The sequence below is a fragment of the Pleurodeles waltl genome, chromosome 6 (assembly GCF_031143425.1).
Source record: "Pleurodeles waltl isolate 20211129_DDA chromosome 6, aPleWal1.hap1.20221129, whole genome shotgun sequence".
Lineage (NCBI taxonomy): Eukaryota > Metazoa > Chordata > Amphibia > Caudata > Salamandridae > Pleurodeles > Pleurodeles waltl.
Genome location: NC_090445.1, coordinates 400029118 through 400046846, shown reverse-complemented (window position 1 = coordinate 400046846; position 17729 = coordinate 400029118). Strand labels below are relative to the sequence as shown.

The 17729-nt window shown below is 46.9% G+C and overlaps 1 protein-coding gene across 2 annotated transcripts in view; it reads left to right on the top strand.

The window, feature by feature from the left end:
• The window catches only part of LOC138299776 (cytosolic phospholipase A2 gamma-like), a 408365-nt gene that overhangs the window by 320687 nt on the left and 69949 nt on the right, over positions 1-17729 (top strand). The gene's annotated exons all lie outside the window — the stretch shown is intronic.

Sequence of the window (17729 nt, the reverse complement as noted above, 5' to 3'; positions counted from 1 at the left end):
CCATGGCGGTCTGTGCCCTGTTCAGCGGTGCTTGAGTTTGAGGTTTCTGACCTGTTCAGCGATGCTTGCCCTGTTCAGCGGATCTTGCCATGGCGGTCCTTCATTGCCCAGCTGGGCTGGGGCTGGCGGTCCGTCATTGGGCAGGTGGGCTGTGGCTGCCGGGGCCCTCTTGGGCAGCTGGGCTGTGGCTGGCAGTGGCCTCCTGAGCACTGACTCTGGCGGTGGCCTCCTGGCCACTGACGACCGGGCTGCCCTCCTGGGCACTGACTCTGGTGGTGGCCTCCTGGCCAGTGACGATTGGGCTGGCGGTGGCCTCCTGGGCAGCGGGGATGATGACGGTCTTCTCCGCCGTGCTGCTCCTCCCAGACTTTGGCGATTTCTTCTGCCCCTTCTCCACCTTGGGAGGAGTCACAGCTGAGTCGACACTCCCCCCGGGACCCTTGTGAGCAGCTTTGCTGGCTGGAGTCTTCACCCTCTCCTGCCGGGCACTGTCCAACTTCTGGTGCTTCACAGGGGGGGGGACTGGCTGTGCTGTGGCTCCGTGTCACACTGGCTGCCCTGGTGCCCGGTGCACTCCACATACCTGTCACAACAGGCACCACTGGTCCCGGAGATTTTTTGGCTGAGGTGCTAGTACGGGACCTATGAATTGGAGGGGGGGTGGTAAAGAGGTCAAGCTTGGTCAGGAAAAGTTTCTTAGGAACACTGGGACGGGTAGCTGGAGGGGGTTTGGGAGTGGAGGAAGAGGTAGTGGCTGTAGGAGATGTACGTTTGATGACTTTGGGTGAAGGTGCATGCGCTGGAGGCTGTCGTGAGGTGTATGGCTGTTGGGTAGGTGTGCGCCTATGTTTGTGTACTTTGGGAGGGGGCGTCACAGACACACTGGGAGAGGACACATGGGACGTGTAAATGGTAGTGGGGTGGTGACTGCAGGTGAGCGGGGTGTGGTGGTGGGTGTGCTGGTGCGGGACGTAGTGTCTGTAGTGGTAGTGCATGCAGGTGAGAGTGTAGACGAGACTGGGAGGGAGGAAGGAGACGACAAGGAGGGGGACACAGTGGAGGCAGTGGATGTTGCTGTATGTGTGTGATGCTTGCGTGAGTGCCTGTGGGATGTGTGGTGCTTATGTTTGCCTGAGCTTCCCTTGTGTGGTGAGGTGTGTGCATGCTGGTCTGATGGTGTGCTTGGGATAGGCTGGGGTACAGGGGATTGGGTCTGGGTGGAGGAAGTTGGAGGGAGGAGGCTAGACACAGGGACAACGGCTGTCATCAGTGCTGAGGCCAGAGTTTCCAGGGTTCGATGAAGGGCAGCCTGACCAGAATTAATGCCCTCCAGGAATGCATTTGTGTGTTGCAATTTTCTTTCTACACCCTGGATGGCATTCAAAATGGTATACTGTCTAACAGTGAGTGACCTGAGAAGGTCAATGGCCTCCTCACTGAGGGCAGCAGAGGTGACAGGGGCAGGGGCGGAGGTGCCTGGGGCGAAGGTGATGCCCACACTCCTGGGTTACCGGGCACGGGGCGAAGGCTGAGGGGCTGCTGGGAGGGTGGTGCTGGTAGGGGGGGGTGGCGCTGTACCTGTAGAAGTGGGGGGCACAGATTTTGCCACCGCCACAAGGGAGCTCCCATCGGAGGACGAGTCTTTGTCGCTGTTTGCAGATCCTGTGACCGCCGTGAAGCTCCCCTCGCCCTTCGTCCCACTGGTGTATTCAGAGTCCGTGGTGTGGCCCTCCATGGCCATGTGGGATGCTTCTCCCTTGTGCTCTGGTGCCACTGTACCTGCGCCTGATGATGCTGATGCACACAAGAACAGGGAGACCACAAAAAGGGGGGGGAGGACAGAAGAAAGACAGGTTGAGTGCATGGCTTACCCCTACCGTTGGCGGACAATACAGACACAGCAGCCCCCTGCACTACGCTGCGCTCTTGGGCTCTACAGATGCAATTCCTGGGATGTGGCCTACATGGCTATGGTCGACATCTGCACACATGACATGACACAGGGGCATGTATACCTGTACTTGGCACTCTACAGAGGTGGGGTGGGGTGCCACATGGCCTGCATTACGGAGGGGCCTAGCCTACGTAACTCGTCCTGGCCTAGGGAAACCCACAGCCCTGCTCCCCCACCAAGACACCTTCACTGCGCGCAAAGTCCGCTGAATGATGTTGTACTCACCCCCTTGTGTCTGCTGTGATGCCCTCAAGCGCCCATCGAACTCGGGGTAGGCCACCGCCAGGATACAGAACATCAGGGGGGTCATGGTTCAACGGGCACCCCTCCCACGTTGGGAGGCCATCCCCAGGTGAGCCTCTGCCGTCTTCTTGCTCCAGCGGCGACTGTCCTCCCATCTTTTCCGGCAGTTGGTGCTCCGTCTGTGGTGGACCCCCAGGGTCCGGACGTCCTTGGCGATGGCACGCCAAATATCCTTCTTCTGGTGGGTGCTGACCTACATGAAATGTACAGGGGAAGAAGAGAAGTTGTTAGCAACTGCACCGTCGTAGTGAGTGGCCCACATCCCTAGACTTGCCATGTGGCACATGCATTCACAGTCCTTCATGCACGCAGAGTTGTGCCCCCTTCCTTCTTACATCCAGCCCTTTTCACACAGGCATAGCCCATACAACGTTCTCCCTGTGTAGTTACCTGTTGGTGTGGAGGACCGTAGAGTAGCGTGTACTCGGGGAGAACCCCGTCCACGAGCTTCTCCAACTCCTCTGCAGTGAAGGCAGGGGCCCTTTCCCCAGACGCACAAGCCATTGTCTCTTCCAGACCGAGGTCACAGCAGCACTTGCAGTGTAGGTCCTCTCCTGTTGAAAATCAGGTATCGAGTGATTGAACAGATAGAAAATGGCGGTCACGTCTGCGGCGGTCACGTCTGCGGCGGTGCGTAGCATCACTGCCAGCGTACATCCTCATTGGCTCCTGGGACCCATAGGGTCCAATGTTAACCAATGCAGCATTGCGCAGCAGTCTTCGACCGCCTACCGCGACGGTGTACAACGCCAGCGCAGTTACCTCACATCCCATTGTCCCAGTTTAGAGGTCAGGCAGCCGCCATTTCAGGGGCCCACATGCCCTAATTACCAACTGCATCACACAGACCTAGGCCTTGTCGCACAACACAAATACAGGCCAGATTCAGTGTATGAATGGTGTTCTGTGTAGACTGTGGGTACATACCTCTGAGTTGTTTGACTCTGTGGTTGCTGTTGTCCTTCCTAGGCACCGTCCGCTGGGACATGTGAGGAGATGGTGGAATCCTCCAGTGTACCGACTGCTGGTGGACCTGTTGACAATGGAGGAGCGACATTTGATCATCACCTACAGGTTTGACCGTGCCACAATCCAGGAACTGTGTACCCAGTTGGAGCCAGACCTGATGTCAGCAATCCGCCATCCCACAGGGATCCCCCCTCAAGTGCAGGTGCTATTGGTGCTCCATTTCCTTGCAAGAGGGTCATTTCAAACAACAGTGGCCATGGCATCAGGGATGTCCCAGCCTATGTTTTCCAACGTATTGTCCAGAGTGTTGTCTGCCCTGCTGAAACACATGCGGAGCTACATCATTTTCCCTCAGGTGGAGGATTTGTCTACAGTGAAAGGTGACTTCTATGCCCTTGGACATATCCCCAACATCATAGGTGCCATTGATGGGACCCATGTAGCTCTGGTCCCCCCCCAACGGAGTGAACAGGTGTACAGGAACCGGAAGAGTTATCATTCGATGAATGTACAGATGGTATGTTTGGCAGACCAGTACATCTCCCAGGTAAATGCTATGTTCCCTGGCTCAGTGTGTGACGACTACATCCTGCGGAATAACAGCATCCCTTATGTGATAAGTCAACTCCAGAGGCACCGGGTGTGGCTATTAGGGGACTCTGGTTACCCCAACCTGTCATGGCTACTGACCCCAGTGAGGAATACCAGGACCAGGGTAAAGGAACGCTACAATGAGTCCCATGGGCGGACTAGGAGGGTGATCGAACGCACATTCGGCCTCCTGAAGGCCAGGTTCAGGTGCCTCCATATGACAGGTGGTTCCCTATTCTACTCACCAAAGAAGGTGTGCCAGATCATCGTGGCCTGCTGTATGCTTCACAATTTGGCTTTGCGACTACAGGTGCCTTTTCTGCAGGAGGATGGTCCAGATGACGGTGTCGTGGCAGCTGTGGAGCCTGTGGACAGTGATGGGGAGGAAGCAGAGGAAGAAGACATTGACAACAGGGACTCAGTTATCCAGCAATATTTCCAGTGACACACAGGTGAGAATACATTCCTGCCTACTACAAGTACTTTCACACTTCTACCTCTATCCTGTCTGTCGATTTCAACCAGTATATTGTAACTGAGTTGTACATTTCCATTACGATTTCACAGGTGTGGTTTCCAACGTGTGTTATCTGCTTAGATTCCTCATGGACTTGAGATGTGTGACATAGGTATGTTGACATTACATTTGAGAACGCATTTTGTCACTGTCATTGCTAATACACATTTTCAAAATCACAGGCTGACTCCAGATTGTTTTGTGCTTCAAGGGTGTTTATTGCAGTACTAAATATTGGAGGGGGGTTGTAAAATGGTGACGGGTGATGGTGGAGGAATGTACATGGCAGAGTCCAGTCTATTAGTCTCACAGGTGAATTGCCCATATGGGCATAGGAAGTGGAGCTGGGGCAGTTTAAGGTTGGACAGGGTTACAAAGTGGGACAGTAGAATGACAATCAGGGTGGTCTCATTTCTTGGCGGGGGTCTTGGCATCGTGCTCTGTCTTGTTCCTGGATCTCAGGGACCGTTTGCGGGGTGGTTCTCCCTCTGCAGGGGGTTGGGTGCTGGTGTGGTGGTCCTGTGGTGGTGCCTCCTGTCCACTAGCGCCGGAGGAGGTGGTGGGCAGTTTATCGTCCATGCTAGTGTCAGGGGCCCCTTGGAGTGCCAAAGTGTCCCTCCTGGTGTTAAGCATCTACTTCAGCACCCCTACGATGGTGCCCAGGCCGGTGCTGATGGTTCTGAGTTCCTCCCTGAAGCCCAAATACTGTTCCTCCTGCAGCCACTGGGTCTCCTGAAACTTGGCCAGTACCTTTGCCATCGTCTCCTGGGAGTGGTGGTATGCTCCCATGAGGGAGGAGAGAGCCTCATGGGTAGTGGGTTCCCTAGGCCTGTCCGCCCCCTGTCGCACAGCAGCCCTCCCAGTTCCCCTGTGTTCCCGTGCCTCCGTCCCCTGGACCGTGTGCCCACTACCACTGCCCCCAGGTCCCTGTTGTTGTTGGGGTGGTGGGTTAGCCTGGGTTCCCTGTAGTGGTGGACACACAGCCGATTGACGTGTCCTGGGGATGGAAGTATGGGCCGGCTGGGTGGGTGCTGTGCTGGTGTTACCAGAGGGAGGAAGGTCTGTGGTGGCCTGTGACTGGGTGTGGGGAACCGACTGTCCCGAGGCCCACGATGGTCCGGGCTGGTCATCTGGATCCAGTTGGACAGTGCTGCTGTCATCACTGTGGGCCTCTTCTGTGGGTGGGGTGGAGATGTCTGGACCCTCCTGTCTGGTGACGTTGGGTAGTGGTTCTGCAGGGGTGTAAAGGCATGATTATTGCATCTGTGTGTGTCATGGTGTGCAATGGGTGGGTGAGCGTGTACCCCAGTGCTAGCATTCCTGTGTGTGGGCTTGTGTGATGATGGTTGAGGGGGGTGTTATGGGTATGTGCAGTGGTCATGCTTTAGTGATGGGTGTCCATGCTTTGTTGAGTCATGCAGGGCTTGGTGTTGGGATGTGTGGTTTGTGTTATTAGTACATTAGTGAGGAGTTGGAGTAATAGGGGAGGGGGTGAGGGTGGGGGTCTGTGATAGCATGCAGGTAGGGTGGGGGATATGATAGTTAAGATTTGACTTACCAGAGTCCATTCCTCCACCGACTCCTGCGAGGCCCCCAGGATGCAGAATAGTCAAGACCTGCTCCTCCCATGTTGTTAGTTGTGGGGGAGGAGGTGGGGGTCTGCCGCCAGTCCGCTGTACCGCGATGTTGTGTCTGGAGACCACGGAACGTACCTTCCCCCGTAGGTTGTTCCACCTCTTCCTGATGTCGTCCCTATTTCTTGAATGTTGTCCCACTGCGTTGACCCTGTCGACTATTCTTCGCCATTGCTCCATCTTCCTAGCTATGGAGGTGTGCTGGCCCTGTGATCCAAATAACTGTGGCTCTACCCGGACGATTTCCTCCACCATGACCCTGAGCTCCTCCTCAGAGAACCTGGGGTGTCTTTGCCGTGCCATGGGGTGGTGTAGGTGATGTGTTGGGTGGTGTATGGGGTGATAGTTGTGGTGATATGTAGTGGTGTGTGGTGTTTTGTGCGTGGAAGTAGTGTGGGTGATGGTGTTGAGTGCTTGTGGCTGCTAGTTTGTGGATGGTGGTGTCTCTCTCTGGCCTTCTTTCAGATTTTTTTGGCGTAGGGGTTTGTGGGTGATGTGGGTGTGTGTTTTATATTGTATTGTGTGCGTGGGAGTGGTGTGTGTATGTGTATCAGGTGTGTGTCTTTCGAATTGTCCAATGTGGTGGTGTTTTGTATATGTGTGTGTATTTTGAGCGCGGCGGTGTGTACCGCCAATGGAATACCACGGTTGAAAGACCGCTGTGTGGATTCATGGGTCGTGATACCATGGGCGTATTTCTGTTGGCCTTACGGTGGAGGTTTTGTTTTCGCCAGTTTATCACTGACCTTTGGTGTGGCGGACTTGTGTGGGTGTCTGAATTTTGTTGGATTTCGGGATGTGAGTCATAATAGCTGTGGCGGTTTTCCGCGGCCGTGGTGGTGTGTTGGCGGTCTTCTGCACGGCAGTAAGCAGCTTTTACCGCCAATGTTGTAATGACCCCCTTAGTTCCATGGATATCAGCTCACCCACCAATTTAGGACTCTTAAGTTTCACTCCTATATAGTCCCATTGGAGTACAAGGGGGCTACAACATTAGGCAGATAATATGTCATCCCTAATAATAGGCGTACAACCCCTGGTATGGTGGAGCCAATAGATTACTTTGTTAACACAAGATTCTTGAGTTTCTCTGGCTCCATGTGTGAGTCTAGGTACATTTATCAGGTAGATAATGCTGGACAGACATGTACTCTAGTTGTTATTGTCCCACAATAATTCTGGACTATTTGGCTGGTGGGCGGCCGAGTGGCTCCTCCTACAAAGTTCGATAGAGTTGAACATGCTTCGCTAGCGAATCCACCATTGTCAGCAGCGAACCCATTACCCGTAACTGACTGCTTTTTTTAGAAGAGTACTTGGCTATAATGCTTTGGTAGTAGATTTGCACGCCTATCTTGATTCCTAATCTTTCCACCACAGCAGATAATTCAGCCACCTTTTCACCTAATTCGACAGCCATCTTGTTTATACACTCATGCAATCCCTGTATCTCTCCTCTTGGTATCTGTAGCTGTGCCAGTGGTTCCCCTGTCTTGGGCTGATTTCGATCTACTGTGTCTGGGTGCCTTTCTAAATCTGTTGAATCCGGGTCCTCATCTGGCATTGTTCCTTGGATAGCTAGGAGGCAAAACGGTTGGAGCAGTCAATATTAATAGCGTATGTGCTTTCAACCTGAGTGTGATCTATTGAAGGGACCAGGGCAGTTGCTAGTGTGCTTACTCTTGATTGCTCATCCCCTGGAGCATAGCTATCTTTTGGGCTGGATCTGGGCCTGGGACCACACCCCTTTGTGGTTTTCCTAAAGCAGGTCTGTATACCCTTGGGAGGTGTGACTCGTTTCCCCTTACGCCAGGATGAGTCTGCATTGTTTGTGGCCAATAATACCTCTACTTCCACTATCAGATCATCAATTTAGTTCAGGGTACAGTTCTCTGCAGAATGCGTAGTGAACTTGCTTGTGCCTGCTGCCTCCAAGGATTTTTCGGTGGCCATTTTCTTACCCATAGTAAATGAGTTACTTCCACAGTTAGGAAGGAATCTTGCGTGCGTCGACGATATGGGAGCAATTCACCTATAGGGTGCTTTATCGTTGGAAGCCAGCTCAGCCCTTGTACAATGCAATACTTTTGCAAGCATCCACCCTGCATCATTCAAGGGGCTACACCTCATATACCCAGGCCATCATCACCCAGTGCCAAGACTATGACCAGCCTAAGGAAAGCCTTTACAGTCTCTTCCCTTCTTCCCTACATGCCCCGCACAAGAGCTCCGATGCAAAGGCCAAATGGGATGGCCCTGCCCTGCCTCTTCCTGTAGCTGACAGGCGCAGGACGGGCCCGCCCTTGGCCCGGGCTTTGCCCACGCTCTGTGGTGTGCCCTCTTGCAGTTTATAGCACTCGTTGGATCTGGCAAGTGGGAGCAGGTGATGCAGAAGATGGCCACCTCCTGGGGCCACAAAGCCGTCTGGGATCTGTAGTCCCTTTGGTCTCGGTTAGAGAATTCAGTGCTGTGGTGTGCCCCCTTGTGCTTTATAACACTCGTTGGATCTGACAAGTGGGAACAGGTGATGCAGAAGATGGTCACCTCCCGGGGTCAAAAAGCAGTCTGGGACTGTAGTCCCTTTGGTCTCAGTTTAATGTCTTCAAAGTGTCATACTGGGAAGATGTTTGGGACAAATGGTATAGTTACATTTGGATGCTGAGCCGAACAGTCACTTCTGGCTTAATGGTCAAGGTCTTGTGCTGTCATTCAGTAGGCTGAAGGTTCAAGTCCTAGTATTGCTTGGCAGTGTGTTTCTTTATTTACTAGCGTTTTGACTGTTAAACTTTTTTTTAGTGATGTAACATTCACATTTCTTTCCAGAAACATGCATCCGTTGACTGTCATAGGTATGTCTGGAAGCATCACAGTAAGGAGTTACCTAATGCCTAAATGTTAAGTTCACAGACCCTCAAGCTGAAAGTTGAGGGTTGTACTTCAGGTGTGTCTGTGGTCATTTTCCTTCTTTAATGTACTTTACACGTAAAAAGTTTAAGATTCATACTGAAAGGTGATCTCTCTTTTTAATTGACAAATAGATTTTCTTTTCATTATGTCCATAAATATCTCATTCTACGTCAATTGTTTAATACAGCCTAAAAAACTCTCTCCCTCTCCCTCTCTTTTTCTCTTTCTCTCAATTTATCTTTTTCAATCTTTCTCCCACTGACACACCCACTCAGACCCTTACGCACCCACTCACAGACCCAATCAGACACTCACACACCCACTCACAGACCTAGTCAGACTCTCACACACCCAGTCACAGACCCACTGAAACACTCACACACCCACTCACAAACCCACACAGACACTGATGCACCCACTAAAACACTGATGCACACACTAAGACACTGATGCACACACTCACACAACCAGACAGGCACTCTCCCCAGATAACCCTGTCACACCTATTCTCACTCCCAGAGAGACAGGCTACAACCAGCTCTTGCCATGCATGGCCAAAAGGCTGCGTGCAGCGTGGGGTTGGGTGGTTAGGGGGGTTGGGCAAAAGGTTTGGCTGCAGGCCAGGTCCTGCGGCCAACAGCTGCCGCACACGGCCAAAGGCTGTGCACAACAGTGGTTGGATTAACGTATAGGAATGAAAATTACTTTACGTTAAAAAAACATAGAAATTCACTGAAAAAAAAAACGTTACATGGATGTTATACTTAGGAAATAGAATTAAAAATCATAGAAAGACACTTAAAAATTAAAAGTTACAGGGATGATTTAGTTAGGCTCACATTTTAAATGTACCAAACCATAGAAATGTATCTGTTATAGTTAGTTATATCAAGGATCTGTAAGTCGTGCCCTTTGGTAACTGTAACTCGCAAGATCTTTCTGAGCAGATCGTGCATTTTGTTATTTGGTCTAAATGCATTCAGTACTTTTGGAGTTAGTGAAGTAAAGATAAATGTCTATATCTGGGCAGGGACTAAGCACAGATCTCCTGGTAAGATCTGATTGGCTGTCAGCACTTCAACCAGGAAGTGCTGGCAGCCATCTTCAAATGAATATACATGATAGCATCCCATTGAAATGCATTGTAGTAAATGGCAGATTTTGAGGGCCACCTAAACGAGAACCTATAAAGGATGATAACAGATTTTAGTTCCAAAATAAATCATTTGTTGATTGTACCATACTAATGTTAGGAATTATGGTGTATTTTAAGGTGATTTTACTTTGTGAAAAAGCCTTCAGCTGAGATTTTAAAGAATCATGTTTAAAGGAAAGCTGTTTTCTCATGATTTTTCCATAGAGCATATGGAAGGCGCTCTAGAAGCTAAAATGAGAGCATGTTTTCTGTAAATTCACATATCACAATGAAGTCCAACAGTCTCGGTAAAATATGTACAACAAGAGCAGCCTTCAGTTGATTATCTTGTGTTCTACTGCAGCCTCTAAAAAACAACTAGAGCACAAACATTATTATTTATGACAAAAGTGTGGCACACCTGAAGCCATTTGATTGACTCAAACTGGTAAAATGGACAACAGTAACAAAAAGAGGGGAGTTCATTTTGTCAAACAAAATAAGGTTAGTGCTGTAAAAAGAAATAAATATAACATGTTTTAAGTGAGTCCTCAAATATCTTCCTCTTCTATTTAATTCTATTCTATTTAATTAAAACAATCGTACATGTAGACTGAAACGTGTACTTTCAACACCAGCAGACTGACAGTTAACCCCCTAGTGATCAGCAGATTTACTACAGTATTCTAATGAGCAACTAGAGTGCTAACATTCTGAATGTTTACCAAACGTGTGGCACATCTGAATACCATCCTGATAGAATCAAAGTGAAAAACTCAAAGCATTTTCTACTGAGGATACTGCAATAAATGAGGCAATTAGAGAGCTTCATAATAGACAGGTCTCCCTGGATGGCCACCAAAGACAAAAAAAAATAAAAAAATTGCAGCACACATATCACCCACATGTAGCCCAATTATAGCCTAATGACAGAAGTGTACAAAGCACTTTATTTTCTGATGTTACAGTTTTTATATAGCACAGACTTGACCAGAAGGTATTGGAGTGCTTTAATGAGCATCAGTTACATTAAAAAAGACACATTAATTTTGGTTTTAGGCATGGGGAGACTAAGTGATTTGCCCAGACTCACAGGATGTCGAGCTGATGTCAAAACTTGAACCTGGTTCCCCAGTTGCAAACCCTGCAGCTCTGGCTGTAACGCCACATCCTCTCCTCTGAGTGTAACATATAATCAAGTGATCAACTGGATAAAAAAAAACATAAAGATAGCAAATAATTTAAAAGTGCTTTGCCACTATTTGGAAATAGTTTTTTTTAGAGCACTAACCATAATTTATATGAGAATAAGACCCTCTCATTTTTATAATTTCTAAAGGAAATGCTTTAGGCATTACTGTTTTGATTATATCAAGATGGCATCAGGCATGCCACACTTTTGTAATAAATGTAGAATGTTAGCAATCTATTTGGCATTAGAATTCTATAGGAAGGGAGATGTCAGGGGCATGGATGCATATAATTGAGGGCAGGGAGGATGGTGCGGAAGGAACACGCTGGGCAGAATGGGCAGTGGCAGCACAACAGACCATGGAAGGCAGGGGAAAGAGGGTCATGGTCAACAAGACAACCATGCAGGACAGGCAAGAGAGGCTGTGGTAATATAACTGACCATTGAGGGCAGAAGTAAGAGGCAGTGGCCATACAACCATGCATGTCAACAGATCCGAGTCAGTTAGGAGATGCCTGATATCTTAAAGCCCAAATCAGCTTTATTTAATCTGCCTCCTGCCTAAAAACTCCTCTTTTTCAATGTACGTCATTGGGGAAAATCAATATCCTATCAAAATCTCCCTCTTACCAATTTCAAAATGTTGGCAGGTATGGTACATAGGATCTCGGCGGACAGGAGGAATGGGGTGGGCATGGACTTGGATAACCGAGGGAACGGGGGAGATGGGTAGGTGCACCAAACTGAAGAAAAAAAAAAGGTTACAGGGATGTTATAGTTAGGAAATATTTTTTTTTAAAACCTTAGAAATTCACTAAAAAACAAAGGTTACAGGTGTGTTGTGGTTAGGTTCGGACTTCACACGCATAAAACCATAGACATTCAGGTGGAGAGCCAGTCTCCCTTGCACGGTTGAAGTTCAGGCATGGTATGGGATTGGGTGCCTGCTGGCAGTCAGTCGCAGGCCCTGAAAGGCCCCCAAAGGCTGTGCATGGCAGGGGTTGAATTAAGGTAAGGTCATTCAATATTAAAAAAAACAATTAGAAATTCACTGAAAAAAACAAAGGTTATAGGGGCGTTGTAGTTGGGAAATTGAAAAACAAACGTAGAAATTCACTAAAAATAACAAAGAATCAATCAATCAATCAATATTTGTAAAGTGCGGCTACTCACCCGTGAGGGTCTAAGACACTGGGGGGAGGGGAAGGGCCTCACCCGAAGAGCCACATCTTGAGGTTCTTCATGAAGATGGTGGGTGACGGGCTTTAGCTGAGGTGCAGGGGGAGGTGGTTCCAACTCTTTGCTGCAGTGTAGGTAAAAGATCGTCCTCCGGCGGTGGTTTTGCAGATGAGAGGGACAGTGGCCAGGGACATCTGGGCAGAGCGGAGGGATTTGACGAGGGTGTGGAAGAAGACGCGGTGGTTCAGGTAGGCTGGTCCTGTGTTGTATATGGCCTTGTACATGTGGGTGAGAAGCTTGAAGGCGATTTGCTTCTCGACCGGTAGGCAGTGGAGGGTCCTCAGGTGTTGGGAGATGTGTTCTTGGCAAAGGAGGTCCAAAATGAGTCTGGCAGCGGCATTCTGGATGAGTTGAAGTTTTTTGATGTCCTAGTTGAGGTGCCAGCATAGGGGGCATTGTCGTAGTCGAGCTTGCTAGTGACTAAGGCTTGGGTGACTACCCTGCAACAGTCTGCTGGGATCTATCTGAAGATCTTCAGAAGTTTGCAGAGTGTGTGCCAGCAGGAGGGGACAACAGAGTTTACCTGGTGGGTCATGGATTGGGAGGAGTCGAGGATGATTCCTAAGTTGTGGACGTGCTCGGTCGATGCAGAGGGGGCGTTGTGGGATGTGGGCCACCAGGAGTCATCCCAAGCTGACGTGACGTTTCTGAAGATGGTGAGCTCAGTCTTGTCGGAGTTGAGCTTGAGGCAGCTTTCTCTCATCCAGGTGGTGACAGTTTACATTCCTGAGTGGAAGTTCCTTTTGGCTGTGACCGGGTCTTCGATGAGGGGATCAGATTTTACACACACTAAACAATAGAAATTCCTCAATTATAGTTAAACATATCTCAAGAAACCGTAACTTGTTCCTTAAGGTAACTATAAAAAAAATTATTCCAGCTGTTCTCTAGTCAAAACAAAATGCACTTCTTATGAGCTTTTTAAAACCAATACAGTTCCTGGGTATTTAGAGGAAATCACAAGCAGGAAAACTATTTATTACTGTTGGGATTATATGATGAAGTCTTGTGATGAAAAACTGCCAGTTATATTTGTGAGGTCTCATCATTGCATGAAAGAAATGCCTATTTCAGATTATCAACTCAATGTAGCTACAATAAAATACAATTTTATACTGTTTGACAGTAAATTCAATAAACATAACATATGAAGAAAAAACAACTGTCAAAGATCAAACAAACATCTACATTATTTTACTATGTCTCCTATATGGGGAGAAAAGTCTTGTTTGGAATCCTTTTCTTACCTCTATTCTGCAAATATTCCCAGTTCTCCAGCTGACTCTTCTCACTACGTATACTGTAAGTCAACTGTATATACTATAAGTCAGTAGTTTCCAATCTGTGGTCCGGGAACCCCTGGGGGTCCGGGGCTGCTTAGAAAATTAAATAATATTAACAGATTAGGTCCCCAGATTTCAGTAATGACTCAGTTGAGGGGGTCCCCGGATTCCAATACAGATTCAGTGGGTGTCCCTAGCCTCCAGTAATGGTAAAGTGGGGGTCCTTTTCATCATTCGATAAAAAGGTTAAAAGTTAAAAGATTGGGAATCACTGCTGCAAGTCAAATTATAGACCACATTAGACCTCATTAGAGTTTGACGGACAGGGTATTAATTTATGTCCAAGGCAAATAACCCTGTCTGTCAAAGTTATAGTCCACCTGCTCTATTTAGTGTTGGGTGGACCATCATGTTTCTGCTGACAGAACTCAGGCTGACTTTGCCGGCAGAAAATTTAGACACTGATAGCTTTAGAAGGTTGGGCCCCTCTGTGTAAGTAAATCAAACATCTGTCCTACTGAGAGCCACTTATAATTATTTTGGATCTTGGCTGAATCAAGTGGCAAGCCATACATTCCATTTGACCAAGCTCATGTTTCAGATATTCACCCTTAATTTGTGTCATAAAATTACTTCTTTCAAGATTGTTTTGTTCTTCCAAAGGGCACAAGATTGGCCATGGTTAATGAACTATTCATTGGCCTATTTTGTGTGTGCCTTCAAAGATAAAACATCTGAGTTGCTAGATCTGGCTGAATGTAAGTCTTATAGGAACATAGTTAACTTGCCATCTACGATACCGTAAGATCAACTTTGCTTGTTTCTTGACATACTGCAGTAGAGTATGTGCAACATTGCTAATTACTGTGAAATATTTGATTTGGAACAAAATTATATGTGGGGCAAGGAGAAACTCAAAATTCTGGTCTATCCATAATAAATTTCCACCTATGAAAATACAAAGAAAAGCAATGAGGGTCAACATTACTGCCTGTGGTGTATTCAATGCAACAGTGTGTGGCAATCTTCTCTAAGTCAGCATATTTATTTTGCTTTGAAATAATAAGTTTCATAGGCTATGTTTTTAGTTAGGGCTTTTTTCATAATTACCAAGTATATCTTCACAGAAATTTGTAGTTCAAAGTTAAATGCATAGAAGGAAATTTAACTTAGCATAAATTGTTTTCCTAGTCATAGCAGCTGTAAGCTCTAAGTAATGGGTTGTCAGTTGGGGAGGATGTGAGACCTACCTAAGTAATAATTCCCCCAAATCCTCTCAGGACACATGCAGTCTTAAAAATTTAAACTGGGCTCTATCTCTGATAGCTATGACACAGAGCAAACATGTTTAAATTATAAAGCTGTGTAAAGTACTTAGCAACAATGAAATAGTAACACATTTACAATACAACTGAAATAAAAATCATAATCTTTTATCAGATCAATTGATACATGCAACAACAAGATATCTGTATTAATAAACAGTACACTTTCATACAAGAGCAAATTCACATCACCCCTATTGGATTCTCCCCTCATGAACTCACTGTCAATCCGGCATTGGCCAGGCAGGCTCTGTGGTCCAGGCCTGAAGATTAATGACTGACAGGTTACAGGTGGGGTAACACTTAGCTGACAGCCAAACGCACAAGCTTAAATTGGATCCCAAATATAGGCAGCAACCCTACAATGGTCCCTGGAGACTGGCCTCAATAAAGCACAAATGCCCAGAGGGACAATGCATTCCCAAAACCCCATAAAGTTAGATGCCACATGTAGTTAGGTACACTTAGTCAATCAGGACACAGCACACATATCTGGCCCACACAGTGTCCATGCCAGGTCGAGGCCCATCTGCATTCCCTATCTGGAAAATATATCTTTGACTTCTTGTCAATAGTTTGTATATTTCACAAAGGAAAAAATGTGTTATGTGTTTATTGCTCTCAGAGCAATAAAATGTGAGTCATTTCGATGTTATAAGAGAGACAGTCCTCAGACCCCAGTCCTTTAACTGCTCTCCCAGCCGTAATGTTTAATTAAATGAACCATTTCCTGTTTTGCCACATGCCTCTTGTCTCTTGTGTTTTTTAAGGTAAATCCTCATTTGAACAACATTACATTAAATTTCTATAAGCAATTTATAATAATTATGAAAAACATAATATGAAAAATGAAACCAAGATGACTAAAATACAATGAGAGGGACCAAAGATGTGTTTTTTTAAAGGCTTAAGGCAAAATCACAGAAGGGAAATAGAGTCCCAATCTGAAATCACTGTTAGTGGTTGACTGGGACTTAGGCACAGTTCAGCCTGACCGCAGTGGAGTGGAGGTTGAATACAATAGCAGGTTGTCCCGTTCAAAGTCTTTACCTTCTGACTTAGGGCCTGATTTAGAGTTTGACGGATGGATTACTCCACCACAAAGGTAATGGATTTCTCATCTGCCATATTAAGATCTCCAAAGGCGTTTATGGGATTGTAATACTTCAGATAGGATATTTGCTACGTGTGTGATGAAGTAACACCCTCCGCCAAACTCTAAATCAGGTCCTTAGTGTTTTTATATGGAAGTCAAAATCTTTTAACAGGGAATAGTTGAAGGCTGCATCTGGCAGGGTCCCCTCAGTGCCTGATATGTGCTGGAGGAGGTCCCGCTGAAGCCATTGGTTTGCACTGGCAAAAAGTCAGAGTAGGAAAATTCTATTTTCACAGCTGCTGAAATCCTTCCACCGGTTGCATACTTTCCATGCCTTCACCTGGTCACAATTTCTATCTTTGAACTTATTCTCTTTTTTGAACATTCAAATCATTCAGTGGGGTCAGTCTGTATATAACACAGAAAAAGTGCTCTCAAAATCTGAGATACTGCAGTCTTGGAAGTAGAGGCCACCAGTAATGTTCAGACCACGTCCAATTGAAATGGTCAACTAATGACTCCTGAAAATAGGTCTCTTATGTCTTTTTATGTCACTTTGCCCACAGAGGAGGTCAACCAACAGACCACTTGGAGTCCATTTCTTGGTCCATGATACAAGTGGGTAGAAATCAAGCCCTTCATGTCTCTACATAGGTCCTAAACTGCAGGATCAGTCCGCTTGCTCAGTTAACTAGCCTTTTTGCGGGGTGGCTTTTGAGGAGTGCCTCACCAATAGGCAAAAGGTTCCCAAGTGCAACCTCCCAGTGATGCAGCATTTCCTTTTTCGTCAGTGCAACATTGTGCAACATAGCAGTACATTTCTGACCCTCGAGGGAACATGTGGCACACATATAGTTTTTTCTAACGTAATGAGCATTCCCTCCTAGTCAACCACTCAAATTAGTTCTAGGTCTAGCTCCCTCCTTCACTGAGAGTAAGGCCGGGAGGATTAAAGTATGCCCTGGGATCAAACAAATCCTATTCACGAGGCAATCAACATCACTAACCTATAAAAGTACAGAATCATTCTCCCTTGTCTCTTTCAAGTTAGTAAAGTTCTCATCCCCTCCTTATCTGCCTTGCTTGGGTTAACCTGGGTCACATTCCTCATCAAAGTCATCCTACAGACCCAAGCCTGTTGAAGCAGAATTTCACACCGAAACATGGAAGCACTGATAGGTCAGTTGCTGGTACGATAATTCAAATGAGTCTGTTGGACATTCAGGTAGGCAAAGTCTAACTTTTTAAAAGTTTCTTTCACCCTATATTTATCAAAAATCTATTTTTATTATTGAACTGGATAATTTCTGTAGATTGTTTCAAACCAAAGATAACACAAAATGATATTTTGATGACATTTTAGTTGTTTCTCATAAAACAGCTAGAATAACAATTGCCTGTGGGGTTAATCACAGTAGGCACATGCCAATATGAAATCTTACATTTTCAAATGCTAGAAACCGTACTTTGGGGGTTATAAGACTGACAGATGTATCATTTCAAATTGAAATACAGAGTCCCTCACTGTCAAAAAGGGTATTTTGGCAAGCCCTGTATAAAAGCTGCAGTTGTCAGGCTACACAT